This window comes from Brassica rapa, unplaced genomic scaffold (genome assembly GCF_000309985.2).
Source record: "Brassica rapa cultivar Chiifu-401-42 unplaced genomic scaffold, CAAS_Brap_v3.01 Scaffold0427, whole genome shotgun sequence".
NCBI lineage: Eukaryota > Viridiplantae > Streptophyta > Magnoliopsida > Brassicales > Brassicaceae > Brassica > Brassica rapa.
Genome location: NW_022610369.1, coordinates 2162 through 16720, shown reverse-complemented (window position 1 = coordinate 16720; position 14559 = coordinate 2162). Strand labels below are relative to the sequence as shown.

The window sequence follows — 14559 nt, the reverse complement described above, 5'->3', positions numbered from 1 at the left end:
GTTTAAGACGGCTGGCGTGTTCGTCGGGGCCAATCGACGAACGGGGGGTGTAAGGTTTTTGGTGGTCGCGTTCGGACAATTTGTTAGCATTGTCCTCGAATTTTAAACTTTTGCGACGTCTCGCAGTTATTTCGAGGATTATACGTGTATTTTTGCGTGTTTGAAAGGCGATAATCTTTACGATTTTTGGGCCGGAAGGGGCCGCAGACAAGAGTCTTAACGTTTTCAGGCGTGTCCTGAAAGTTTCTTTTGTGTTTTACTGAAGCGTAAACGTTTTCGATAAAAAAGGAGAACGTATATTGTAGTAAAAGTTTTTGAAGTTTCTAAAAACTCGATTACAATAATGAAGATTTTTCTAAGTGGGAGTATACGAGTATACGAACCCACTCCCCCCCCCCTTTTTAGAGAGGGGGATAGCTGAACTCGTCTTTTGACGAGCTGCCTACGTACCCCTTTCGAGGATCAAGCCATCTCGTAGTTCTGTTTCATGCAGCGAGTGTTCTTACTCGGCGGTAGATGTCGCGATGTCCGCCTTGACCGTGTCGATCGTGGCTGGGTCGACGCTATTTTCCGGATGTTCCGGTTGAGTTGTCGCGTGGGCTTCGGATTTATGTCGAGCTTCGACATCCGATGCGTTTGCGTTGATAGACGATTTTACTTCGTCCTCTCCCGGGGCGCTTTTGGCTGAAGATCGATCTATCTTCGCGCGTTTGCTGTTTGCGGAAGCCGTGATTTGCCTTAACTTATGCTCCGCGAAGAAGCATAGTCGCGACTGTTTTTGGCATCCCCAGATGGCCGCGACTCCGCTCGGCGTTGGGAACTTGAGACCCAGGTGGTAAGTTGATGGAACTGCCTGCATGGCGTTGAGCCCATGGGGTTCCCATGATCACGTTGTAGATAGCGGGATGATCGACTACCGCGAATTCGACGATTTTCGTGATCTCCTTGGCCATGACTGGCAATTGGATTGATCCGAGAGTCATCGACACTTCGCCTGAAAAACCCGTGAGTGGTTTTGGCGTTGGAATTACTTCTCCGAGTTTGATACTCATCCGCTTGAGAGTGTCGCGGAAGATTACGTTGACCGTGCTTCTCGTGTCGACGAGTACCCTTCCGACTTCTAAATCTCGTATGATGAGATCTATGACGAGCGGGTCGCAGTGAGGTTGGTCGATACCGCCGGCTTCTTCCTCTGTGAAGGTGATCGAGCAACTTTGGCCGTCTCGAGGAGGAGACCATGTAGGCCAATTTGCACTTGATTCTGCCTTCTGTTGGTAAGCCTTGATGGCCGACATGGTATCGCCGCAGTATTGTGATCCTCCGATGATCATATTGACTCTGCGACGATTGTTATCGTTCCCTTTGTCATCCGGCCTCCTACCGCGTTTATCCCCACGTTGGTTTCATTGAGGGGATTTTTCAGCGGGCGGATTTCTATCCGTCTTTGGAGGCCGATCAGAATCGAGGATGAGATCCTTGACGCTAGTTACTTTCGAAAGCTCTCCAGCGAGTAGCTTCGCGGCCAGTCTTGCTCCCAAGACTTTGCAATTGGTCGTGGAGTGTCCTCGGGATTGGTGGAACTCGCAGAAGGTGTTTTCGTCATACCCTTGATTGCGAGTCCATGTGTTGCCCGTGGTACGGCCTTGATCCGAATTGATCGCATAGTTATGCGCCCCTTGGAGATCTTCCCCCTCGTGATGGACGTACTTGTCGTTACGAGAGTTCTTCTTTTTCCCTTTCGGATCTGCGTCTTTCAAGGATGGTCTTGCCGGCTTATGTTTTTGCGATAAGACTTTAGTTTCTTCCTAGACTATGATGTAGTCCGTTGCTTTGTGGAGAGCGTCCTGGATCGTTCGCGGTTTGTCGAGAGTTATCCATTTTCTGAATTTCGACTTGTACCAGAGCGTCTTTCTCATAGCGTCGATGGCTACTTTGTCGCTTATCCCGCTGACCCTGGACATTATCAGCTTGAACCGACTGATAAACTCGCGGAGGGGTTCGTCTTCCCTCTGGGAGAGACTCCAGAGGTCAACATCGGAGGTTTCTCTGTCTATGAATACAGAGTACTGTTTGAGGAATTCCGATGCGAGCTGTCGAAAACTCCCGATGGTGTTGCGACGAAGGCGTGCGAACCATTCGAGCGCTGCTCCTTCGAGATTTTCGACGAACAGGCGGCAATAGCCGGCATCTTTTTCGCTGTCCTTCAGTCTTGCTCTTCCCATCGCGATGTGGAAAGCCTGAAGGTGCGCTTTTGGGTCGGCCGTACCATCGTACTTTGGTACTTTGATCTTTCCCGGATCGGACACCCTCATGTCCGAAATGCGACTGGTAAAGGGGGTCTTTCGAGCTCCTTCCAGCAGTCGATCGATCTCGGGGGCAGCACTAGTAGCATGATGGATTTGAAACTTTACGGCTCTCACTTCTGCCGCAGTCTTAGTGATGTAGTCGCGAAGATCGCGGATATCCGATGTCTCGTCAGTGGATTTCCGAGCCTGTCAGCGTTTACTGCGAGTGAGCTCGGTTTGCCTTTCGGCCAGCTCCTCTTGTTCGTTCCAATAGGCGACTTCTTCTTCTTCCGTCATTGGTTTTTCGAACGGGGAGCCTTCCCGGGCGGATCGGCTTCTGGTCCTTCTTGGATGTCTGTCGACATCCTCGTCGGTGTCGTTGGAGACATTGCTAGGATCCAGGTCAATGTGTTCGGCTTCGTTATCCTCCGAGTCCTTTGCAGGGGGCGGAAGATTTTCAGGGTTCCCCTTTTCGACGGGAGATTTCTCGCTAGGGTTTTGACTGGAAGGTCGTTCCCGCGCGAGTCCTGCTCTATCGAGTGGGGTGACGAAGTCGAGCCTCTTCCGCAGATTTTGGTGGTTCCGCGGGACGGATAGCTTGGGTCCTTGCCGTTAAGGTTTCAACCTGTTGGTCAAGGTATTCACGAGCTTATCCTGTTCTTCCGACCTTTTCTCATAGGTGGCGAACATCTTTTTGAACTCCTCGAGCGTCGCGGCGTTGGCTTGCGCGTTGGCCGCGGATACGTCCGCTACTGGAGTGTGGAGATCGGTGCCGCTGCCTCCATTAAGAGGAGTTTGCACGTTATCCGCGTCGTTGGTTGACATGTCAGATTGTGTGTGGCTTTTGTGGGTTAGATTGATCCGTTAGTCCCCCTCTTTCTAGCGCCAAACTGGGGGAACCGAAATTCACACTGTCGATTTCCGTTTAAATAAGGAAACTAGGAAAGCCCTAATTTCCCAGAGGACCCGGATATCTGTTAATTACCACACGCAAGCATCAAGAAGCGAATCAGAACAACGATAAAAATAATAAAAATAAAGAAAAGCGAGAAAGTAGAATCTTATTCCGAATCTGCGTAGAGGGTTACAGACAACAATAAGCTCTGGGTGCCTGCTCGAGAGCTAGTCTGCCAAGTCCTAGTTCTAGCACCCTAATGGCTAAACCTAATTGAGTCGCAGCTCGAAATAACAAAACGGAAATTGCCTAAATTGCTCTAAGTGCTAAGTTTTCTCTGAAAAAGTTCCCCTCTCTTGCTCCTCGCCTAGGACTCCTTATATACTAGCTCCAAGGTCGGTTTACGCTTTTACTCTTCTGCCCTTAAGCCGTCATAGCATAAAAATGGAGATATTCCATTTTTCCCGATCTTCACAATTATGTTCAAAACTTACGTATTTATCCGCGGAAACTTGACATTTATCCTTCCTCGTGGGCCAAGCGTGAACCACGCTGTGGTTTACGGGCTTTTGGTTAGGAAAATCGTAGGATGGGCCTCGAGTCGTGTTTTAGGTCCCTTTGGGCCGTCTTCCGACTCGACACGTTTACTACGAGTTTTCCGCGGTTTCTAATCCGCAAAGTTTGATCGACGAATTAGAATAGCGGGAAACATGTACTGAGCTTGCTACGGTCTTCGGGAGATAGCATTCGAAGGTTTGACGAGAATGCAAGGACTGGTGTCGTATCGATGTTCGGAAAGGTTCAATCGCTGCACAGCGACCGAACTTTGGCTCGAGCCCGGTCGCTACGTAGCGACCGAGCGAGACGAATGCTTGGTCGCTACGTAGCGACCGAGCTTTGGCTTGAGCTCGGTCGCTACGTAGCGACCGAGCGGGACGATCGCTCGGTCGCTACGAAGAGACCGAGCTTTGGCTCGAGCTCGGTCGCTACGTAGCGACCGAGCGGGACGATCGCTCGGTCGCTACGTAGCGACCGAGCTTGGCTGAGCTCGGTCGCTAAGTAGCGACCGAGTGGGACGGCTACGTAGCGACTGAGCGGGACGATCGCTCGGTCGCTACGTAGCGACGAGCTTGGCTGAGCTCGGTCGCTACGTAGCGACCGGCTCGGCGCTACGTAGCGACCGATCGCTCGGTCGCTACGTAGCGACCGAGCTTTGGCTCGAGCTCGGTCGCTACGTAGCAACCGAGCAGGACGATCACTCGGTCGCTACGTAGCGACCGAGCGGGACGATCGCTCGGTCGCTACGTAGCGACCGAGCTTTGGCTCGAGCTCATTCGCTACGTAGCGACCGAGCGGGACGAGCGCTCGGTCGCTACGTAGCGACCAAGCTTGGTTCAGGTTTGATTGCTGCATAGTGATCGGACGGCGTGTATGCGTGGTGACCGAGCTTGGTTTGTTCGGTTTGAATCCCAAAGGATACTTCTTCGTAAAATTTTTGTATTGGTTATTTTTACGAAAATTACTTCTCTCCTTTTACTATCTCTTTTGGAAATACGATCTCCAAGGATTTTCGGGTGGTAATTCCGTCGTAACCGTTTTTGACCCCAACAGGAGTCGCCGAAGACCTGGATGTTTTCTGCCCCCATTTGATGGGCGAGGGTTTGGCCAGCGATTAGGGCCTCAAACTCGCTTTCATTGTTGGTTGCTTTGAAGATGCATCTCAAGGCCTTTGAGGCTGTGTTCCCCGTTGGCAAGGTAAGCACTATCCCTACTCCAGCTCCTCTGACGTTGCTGGATCCATCAACGTGTAGAATCCATTCTCCCTCTTCTTTAATTTTGCCTCGGAGGCGTACCTCCTGCTCCAAAGCTGGGAGCAAGGCAGGGAGAACTCAGCCAAGAAGTCTGCTAGGACCTGTGACTTTATAGCCGTGGCGGGTCGACATATTATGTCGTACACCCCTTGTTCCACGGCCCATTTGGCTAGGCGTACGGAGACTTCTGGTTTGCGGAGGACCAACTTTACAGGGAAGGAGGTAACAACCACGATTGGATGAGCCTGGAAAGAGGATCGGAGCTTGCGAGCGGTGACTATCAGGGCTAAGGCTAGCTTTTCTAGGTGGCTATAGCGGGTCTCCGTCCAGGAGAGCCTTTCTTACGTAATAGATTGGTAGCTGCTTGTTTCCTTCCTCGCGAACTAAGACGGCGCTGACAGTGTGTTCGGAGACCGCTAAATATAGCAGCAGGACTTCACCGAGTAGTGGCTTCGACATGAGAGGAGGAGTGGTGAGATACGATTTAGCTTTTGAAGAGCGGATTCGCATTTTCCCATCCACTGGAAATCCTTTGGATTCTTGAGAATTCCGAAAAAGGCGTGAGACTTGTCGGAGAGTTTGGAGATGAACCTGCTCAAGGCTGCCATCCTTCCCGTTAGCTTTTGAACCTCCTTGACGTTCTTCAAGAAAGGGATTGAATGAATGTCTCTGATTTTCTCCGGGTTGGCCTCGATGCCCCAATGGGTTACGATGTACCCGAGAAACTTGCCAGAACTGACCCCGAATGGGCATTTAGCCGGGTTGAGCTTCATGTTATATTTCCTGAGGATGGAGAAGGCTTGCTGCAGGTGAGATATGTGGTCTTCCCACCTCCAGGGATTTGACCAGCATGTCATCGATGTAGATCTCCATGGTTCTCCCGATTTGGTACTCGAACATCATGTTCACCAGCCGTTGATAGGTTGATCCCGCATTCTTTATGCCGAAGGGCATAACCTTGTAGGAGTAGATCCCTCTGGACGTGATGAATGATGTTTTCTCCTGGTCTTCCGGATGCATAAGTATCTGATTGTTGCCGGAAAACTCGTCCATGAAGCTCAACAGCAGGTGCCCCGCGGTGGCGTCCACCAGCTTATCGATATGAGGTAGTGGGAAGGGATCCTTTGGACTTGACTTGTTGAGGTCTGTTAAGTTGATGTAGACTCTCCACTTCCCGTTCGTTTTCTTGACCACGACGATGTTGGCTAGCCACTCTGGGTACTGCACCTCAAGAATGAACCCCGCGCCTAGCAGGCTCTTAACATCATCGTTGATGATCGCGTCTCTTTCGGGGGACAACTTCCTTCTCTTTTGTCTGACTGGTTGATGTAGGGGGTCCACCTGCAGCTTGTGCATGATGATTTCCGGATCGATCCCAGGCATATCTGCATGGGACAAAGCATAGCAGTCGGAGTTAGACCTGAGGAAGTCTATCAGCCTTCTTCTTAATCCTTCGGTTAGCTTGGAAACGATCTTGAGATGTCGGGTCTGATCTCCTTCAGGGTGTAGGGAATTTAACCATTTGGTGAAGAGTCGAGAGGACGGCCCCCATTCTGTGAATCCAGGGCCGTCCTTGGATCATGTGGTAAGATGAGTCACAATCAACAACGAGAAACTTGGTTGACATGTTGATTCCTTCGGCATATACGGGGAGGGTTACCTCCCCGGCGGTTTGTTTGACTTCCTGATGCCACTCAAATTACCCTAAGGAGTGTTACTCTCATCAAAAGAAGTTCAGATGTAGTACTTAGGGATCGAATCCACAAGGAGCTAGGGAACAATTAAATCTAGTGTTTATTAATTCTAAGAGTTGTAAATGTTTAAATGAAATAGCAATAGTAACAAGCGAAGTAAATAGTAAATGTAACTTGGTTGGAAATGATATCAGATGCAGGGCAACTATTCAGGTGTTGGAGATTATAATATCTATAGATGCCTAATTGTTGCATGCATGATATGTTATAGCTCAATCGCTTAACTCAGTGATCAGCTGTCGCATGTTTCACTGGTTAACAGGCGAGATCTCGTGTCTCAACGGTTAGTATGTTGACAACGAGAGAGTGTCGATCGATGGTCCTATTGGGACATCGACCGATACACCTTTGCCTACGTCGACCGATAGTCAGTTGAGGACATCGATCGACGGGTTCTAGCCAGGCCTATGCGCGTGTATGATATGCCCTATTAAGATACTAAATTGGCGGTTAGCCCTCTCTAGCAGTCCTAATATGATAGATAGATGTCAGGATGGGATAACAAGGGTGCTTGAGTATGCAATCCTATGATCAAGTTCTAGTTAGCTAGGCTAAAACAAGCGATGAATACAAATCCATCATGAATATCACAACAAGGCAGATCTATAGTTTGGGGCTAATCCCACAAACCTATCTGAACCCTGGATCTAATAATTGAACTACTCAGACATAGCAAAGCAATTCATAACAATGAAGAAATGAGAATTCATAGAATAGATGAAAAGAAATGGAAACAAGGAGTTCCAATCACAAGTGATCTTCTCTCCAAAACTATCTCTTCTCTCTAAAAGTAAAACTGTAACTCAAAAGGCTCCCATGCCGTCAAAACACTTAGGCAGTATATAATCTACTAGGTTAAAAACTCGTCATGGCATTTTCTTAATTTGGCTTGGCCTTGGGTTTTAAGTCCGCTGGATCCAAAATGTCGTGTGTCTGATGTCTCGACATCGATCGATGGTACTTGTGTACATCGATCGATATTAATCTTCATCTGTCGAGGCATCTCTTGGTATCGATCGTCAGCACTGGATGTGCATCGATCGATTGTTCTTCCTCTCGCCGACCTCTACATGGTCAGCTCGGGTGAAACGTCCTTTAAGCTCCAAAATGCTCCAAGTCATAGCTTTACTCCGAAATGCACCTGAACCTGAAAACATACCTAAAAGAGTAGAAAATATAGATATATATATAGTAAAACTCTTATATACCATGGATGAAAACGGGTCAAATCCAAGGCATATCTGAAAGAGGTTTGAAAATATTAGGGACTTAAGATGTTAAAGCATAGAAATCTTTTCCTCAACAATTTTGCAACCACATTTAAAAAGTCCTAATCACAGAAGCACCCTATGCAATATCCTAGCTTAGCAACCATCTCTAACATAACACAACTCATCAATTCACGTCTGACATCCCCTCTACTGATTTCATTTCTTAGCATAAATATAAAGTGAATGCTTTACCTTGGGAGTATCGATCATAGGATGCAAGGATTTCAGACAAGTATCTAGAGCTGCAGGTAATAGTTAGTTCCTAGTTTCTTCTCACTAATTTTCTCTCTTGAGTCAAAGTCTGCTTCCATTGCAGGATCAGTGACAAAGATTGGACAGGCTTCCATGAATCAAAACTTAATGGTGGTTGCCACCAAGCTCTGTTCACTTCTTTTTGACCTATATCCAAGAGTTCTTTGCGAAAGCGAGCCTTAGAGATTGTCGCCTCCAAGTCCCGTTTCGAACTCTTTTATTGGAGTTTTTATGAATCAAGCCTTAATGGTTTTAGCCACCAAGTCTTGTTCAGACTCATCCTAAGTAAACAATAGATCTTTTTTTTTTTTTTGAACTCACTAACTATTCTAGGGTCAAAATTTAGAGAGAGAAAATGTGATAAATAATCTACACAAGGCGTTACCTTCCAGACTTGTCTGAAGAATCCGATCCCATGTATACCAAGGCTCAAGACAAGAGGTTATGCCAGGTTTAGTGTTGGAAATCAGCTTTGGTTACTTCATACGGTCAAGGCAAAGTGTGTAGTTGATAGGTTGATATGCTTTAGCATCTATAGTGCTATCTGCAATCAGTAAATCTAAAATGGTGCTAAAGATTGGTTAGATATTCAAGCTTAAATCAATATATTAGTCCTTATTTTCAATAGCTAAGCATAATTTATAAAAATTCCTTTTATATAAGAATAAAATAAATTATATCAGTAAATCTCCCCCCAGACTTAAATTACACTGTCCCAGTGTAACTCAGCCGAAGTTATGATAGAATAGTTCATGATGTACGAAATGTAACAAGTAAAGAAGATACATCTGACCGGATTAGATATCGATCGATGGGTAAATGTTACATCGATCGTCGTGTGGTTGTCTATGTCGAGTGATGTCGACCTCTCGTCGGCGGTCGATATTCAGGTCCTCCTACTTGGGTCTCCTAAATCTGAAAGAAATAAAACAAAATTAAATAAATGCTAGCTAATAAAACCAAAATAAAATACCTAATAGTGGGTTGCCTCCCACTCAGCGCTTGGTTATAGTCATTTAGCTTGACTGTGGTAGTGATTGGCTATTTGGTGGAGAAGCAGCTGCTTGTTGGAAAACAAGCATCCACGTCATCTCTACACATTCTGGACCAAGATGCAATGAAACTTCTTGTGGCCTCATCATTTCTTGTCCATTTGTCATCCATCTTCTCAAGTACATTGGAGATGTTCTCTAGCCTATCTTGAACGTTGTCAATTCTGACCTCGTGCCAGCCTATGTTGTCATAGGCGTATGCTGAAAGTTCTGTCAGTTCCTTGTGCATTGACTTTATCGTCTTGTGTATCAGCTGCTCGCCGGCTGGTGTAGACTCGGCGTCGATCGATGCGATCATGTGTTCGTCGGTCGATCTCGGCGACTTACCATCGAGCGATTTCGCTCGTGTCCTGTCGATCGATGCTGATATCTGGTGCTGAGCTGCGAGTTGCCTCTGAATGGCTTTGACTTCTTTCTGTAGCCATTCTGCGTGGCTGTCTAGTCCACTGATTTTGTTGTCGAATGGAAAGTAGATGTCATCGCAGCGTTTGTCAAGTCGTTCCTCCATGGTGTCTATTGCAGTGTAGATCTTGGATGTGATCTTGTCAACCTCTGCTGCTGTGTAAGGAAGTAACTCCACAGGATTCTTGCCATCGATCCAAGGCCCTCGTAGCCTGTCGATCGATGCTGATTTTGCCTGCAAAAAAATTTGATTAGTAATGTTATCAATATCCCTTTGGGCATGAAGTATTTGACTAGACAATTTGTTTAAATCTATCATGACTGGCGATATGTCCTCGTAAGTCCTCAGCCTCTCATTCATGGCTGAGATCTTAGCGTCGAGCGATGTGATGGTACACACGTCGATCGATGTGGCTGGTTGTTGGTCCTTCTTGCGAATGGTGTCCAGATCTTGCTGCAGTAGCTCGATTTTAGTGCTCAGCCAGTCCACGTTGTTGTTGAGAGGGTAGTACACGTCGTTTATCCTCGTGTCGATGTATGAGACTTCCCATTCATCCTTGTGTTCTGCTGAACATTGCGGTTCTGCAGGGATCTGGGCTGTAGGAAGACTGACGTCGATCGATGGTGCATGTGGTGCGTCGATCGATGCTGAGGTCGTGGCTTCCTTCTCAAGTTGCTGACGTAAACTCTCAATTTCTGTCCTCATTTCTACCATACTTCTGAAAAGCTCATTGTAGCCTCTATCCAAAGGTTGATGTGTATCTTTTACCAATGATTTGAGCTCCTCTCCCAGTCTTTCCTGAGCTCCACAAATACCAGTCACCATCTCGTTGATTTAATCTTTGGTGTAGAGTTCTGGTGCCAGTCTTGTGAGTGTGAAGGAAGTGGCATGTTCTGGAAGACAGATGTGGCTCTCTTCAAAAAGAGATGCTCTTTCCAGTAATTTCCTGATGTCGTCCTTTGTGACAGGTATCATCTCACCAGCTACGCCTCGTGCGTGTCCACACTCATCTCTGTAGACTCCATACTCGTCCCTTCGTTCCCAAGTGAACTTTCTGGCTCCGTACATGTCATAAGCGCGGTTTCCAAATTCATACCGTCTGTCGATCGACGTCGGGTCATCCTTATCGATCGACGTTGGTGTTACCCTGTCGATCGATGTCTGAGTTGTCCCGTCGATCGATGCTTGCCCTTTTGGTTGGCGTGATAGATCTGGATTGATTTCTGTTGTGGCGACTCCTACGTGGTTGTTAGGATCTGTTTGAATGACGTCTGGAGTGCCACGTTGCTGTGAGAATAGGTTGTCAGGTCCATTGGCCACTTGAAGGATATCTGCTATGTCCTCTCTGGACACTTGTAAAATCCTTCCATCTATTGCACGTGCGTTGCCATCTGGGTCCCTGAAAATACCAAATTCATCAGGTGTGAGAAAACCATAATCAATGTTTGCATTATTATTCAATTTAGAAATAGAAAGATTAGGGTTTAGAGTAGTATCGATCGATGTAGATACAGATGCATCGATCGATGGCAGAGTAATTTCTGCAGAAATTGTGTTCTTGAGATGATTGCTCTTCATGGATTTTCCTGTTGATGTAGATGGAAGAGTGTTCATCTTTTTTGCTTGTGTGTCTGCTCTGGTGTGTGGAGGTGGTTTCGGGGGTGCAAAACGTTTTATATAGGTATCTATAAACCTAGTTGGAGAGGGAATATTCTCCTGCTCCTGAATTTTCGCTGCGGCGCGAATATCGATCGATGTTCCTGTATGAGTGTCGATCGATGTGAGCGGTTGTTTTGCTGGACGAGAGTGGGTATCGACCGATGTGGAGTGCACTTCGTCGAACGATGTTGGAAACGTGTTGGTGAACTTATGTGTTTCAAATCTTTCATCCTGCAAAGACATTTCTATTGCACGTTCTTTCCAATAATCCTCATCGTATTCCTCTGTATGTTCCTCGTTAGGTGAAGTAATTACAGTGTCAACTGCAAAACTTTCATGGAAACCACTGTCTGCCCAACTGCCTATGGAATAATCATCACGTCCTCTCTTGCTTGGAGGTTGGAAGGCAAAGTGTGGGTAACAATGATTAGGTGGAGCGAAATGGTCAACCGGCTGCTTTACGTCGAGCGCGTGTTGTTGCGGTCATCGGTCACTGTTGACTCATTGGAATCGATCGTTGGAAAAGTGGGTGTGTCGATCGATTCTGAGTACTCTGTTTTGTACTCCGATTCGTACTCTACTTCACAATGGCATGCGCCAATGAAGCCAAGTTCTTTTCCGTAATCCACAGAATTAATAACCTTTCTCTTAGGTTGGATAGGGTCGTAGTGGATGTTGGGGTCTATCAGCGTCAGACACAATTTGTTTTTGTTCATGTCACATACAGCTCCTACTGTAGCTAGGAAAGATCTTCCAAGCAGAAGTGAAGAGTTCCAGTTAAGCTCGATGTCCAGGACATGAAAATCTACCGGGACAAGGGCATTACCAATCTGTACCTCCAGATCTCTTATGATACCTCCTGATCGTTTTTCTTAAAGATCCACGAAGGTGAAGGATTCTGTTGAAGGTTCGATGGTCAAACCAAGCTGGTCTGCCATGATCCTAGGGAGGATACTAACTGATGCTCCTGTGTCACACATTGAATGGGGAAATTCAACACCCTTGACTACGCATGGTATTGCAAACTTCTCAGGATAACTCTTCTTCGTTAATGTCATCCTGTGTTTCATCTTCTCTCTGACTTGATGAAACATTCTCCTAATGTCCTCCTCAGTTACCTTTGTTTCTCTGAAGAACATCCACAACCGGTGTGTGAAGTAAGCTTCATCAAAAGCTTTTTTGATTGAGATTCTGAGGACTCTTTTAGTGAAACCATCCATTTCCTTCTCGTTAGCTTCCCTCATAACGTTCTTAGAATTTTCTCATTTCTTTTCCTTAACCTTCTCCCTTCAGTTTCATGATCTTCTTGAACTGGTTCTAGTGAACTATTTAAAGCGTTGGGTTTTGGTTCGGGTGGGTTAGCTAATGGTTTAGGTGATGGTCTGAGTGCGTTGATATAGTCATTATCGATTGAGGGTAACCACACTCGGTATGTCAGAGGTGCCTGTCGATCGATGGGAGGTGTGTTGTGACGATCGACGTCGGACTCACTCTGTCGATCGATGGTTGGCTCAACCGATCGATCGATTTAATCATAGAAAGGGGAGGGTGGGTGAGGATGCTTAGCTGCAAATTCCTCATGAGTTAGAATTCGAACCGCATTGCATTCAGTCGATTTAGCGGACGACGTCGATCGATGACTGGAGTTATCCGTCCATCGATCTTCGTCATGGTCTGTCGATCGATGCGAGTTCATCGACATCGGTCGACACCATTGGGATCCGCCGAGACTCATGGAGATTTCGATTTTGAAGTCTCCTTCCTCAAGCTTTTCATGTCTCACCACTTACCAGAAATCATTATCTATGATGGCATTTACGTGGTGTTTTCCTTTATCAGCTCCTGCCTCTCTAGCGAAAGCTTCTTGTCTCTTTATAGTCTCGCCAGTCTGAATCACTTGCGTTTCAAGTTTTCTCACCTGAGTCCCTAAGGTCTCGATTTTGGTGTTTAGATTGTTGTAGGCGGAGTCTATTTTACCGTTGAAATCCACGGTGATTTGTTGTTGTCCCAACAGTACTTGATCAAGCATTTCTTTGATCTTGCTTCCTGAGTCTGGGGTGGTGGATTCTGGTAGTAGGAGTTCGTGTAGCTTTTGCTGTTGTTGAAGGGTTTTTGAAATTGTGAACTCTGGTTACTTCTTTGACCATTTCCAAAGAAATTTATGTTTCCGCCTTGGTTTCCAAATTTCTGGAATCCGGTACCTCCGATGTAGTTCACATTTTCTTCTCCTTCCGTATCTGCTACTTCTCCTTCAGCTGAACAGACTTGCTTCCTAAGAAGCCCGTGCACCACATCTAACTTAGCTCTTACTTCGTTCATCTGTTCCTTCCCGATAGAGGCTACAGACTTCTTCCGTTCAGAGTCAGTGTTTTTGGTGCTGCTGCTGTTAGCAAGGTTTTCGATAAGTCTCACAGCTTCCAACGGATTCCGAGTAGTGAAATTTCCTTCACTCGCCGTATCAAGAGCCATTTGATACTGTAAGGTGAGACCTTGGAAGAAAGTGCTTAGCAGCTGCACTTCGTTAAATCCGTGGTGTGGACAGTCTCGCTGGAAGAACCTAAATCTAATCCACGCATCTTTGAAGGACTCTCCAGCCTCCTGCGAGAATGTGGAAATTTTGTTCCGAAGTTCTTCAGCACGCGCCTCATCGAAGAAGTTTCGTAAGAAAGCATTCTTGATGTCGGCCCAGGATGTTAAGGATCCTGTGGGTTGCTGCCTAAGCCAGTGCATCGCTTCTCCATTCAGCGTGTATCTGAAGAGCTTGCACAGCAGGTAATCTTCGGGGACTCCTTCCATCCGAATAGCAGCGATTAGATCCTCGAACCGTTCCAGATGGTCCATAGGATGCTCGTGCGGTAACCCAGAGTAGGGTATCTGCGACACGAGTGTAGTATTGAGGCTTCAGCTCGAAATTCTGCTTCTGGATCTCCGGAAGTCGAATAGCTGATCTGTTGGAATAGTACTCATCTGGGCGATTGTAGTCGGCCAGTGGTTTCGATCGAGCGTCCTCATCTACAGGTTGAGCAGCTCCTGTAGCATCAGCATCAGGGATTACAGTCCCCTGAGCATCTATTTTCTGACCTGTTGCATTACGCAGATGACCGTCTGGTCATACAGGTTTCCGTAATAATGTTTACCATTTTTGACGACACGGTATCGATCGATACGCGGTGTAGT

At 46.8% G+C, this 14559-nt stretch overlaps 1 non-coding gene across 1 annotated transcript; it reads left to right on the top strand.

Annotated features, from left to right (window-relative positions):
- Window positions 1–13906: 13906 nt before the first annotated feature.
- On the top strand, window positions 13907–14012 carry LOC117130384. The gene has a single exon (XR_004453800.1). It is a non-coding gene; the product is annotated as a small nucleolar RNA R71 (small nucleolar RNA).
- The last annotated feature ends 547 nt before the right edge of the window (window positions 14013–14559 follow it).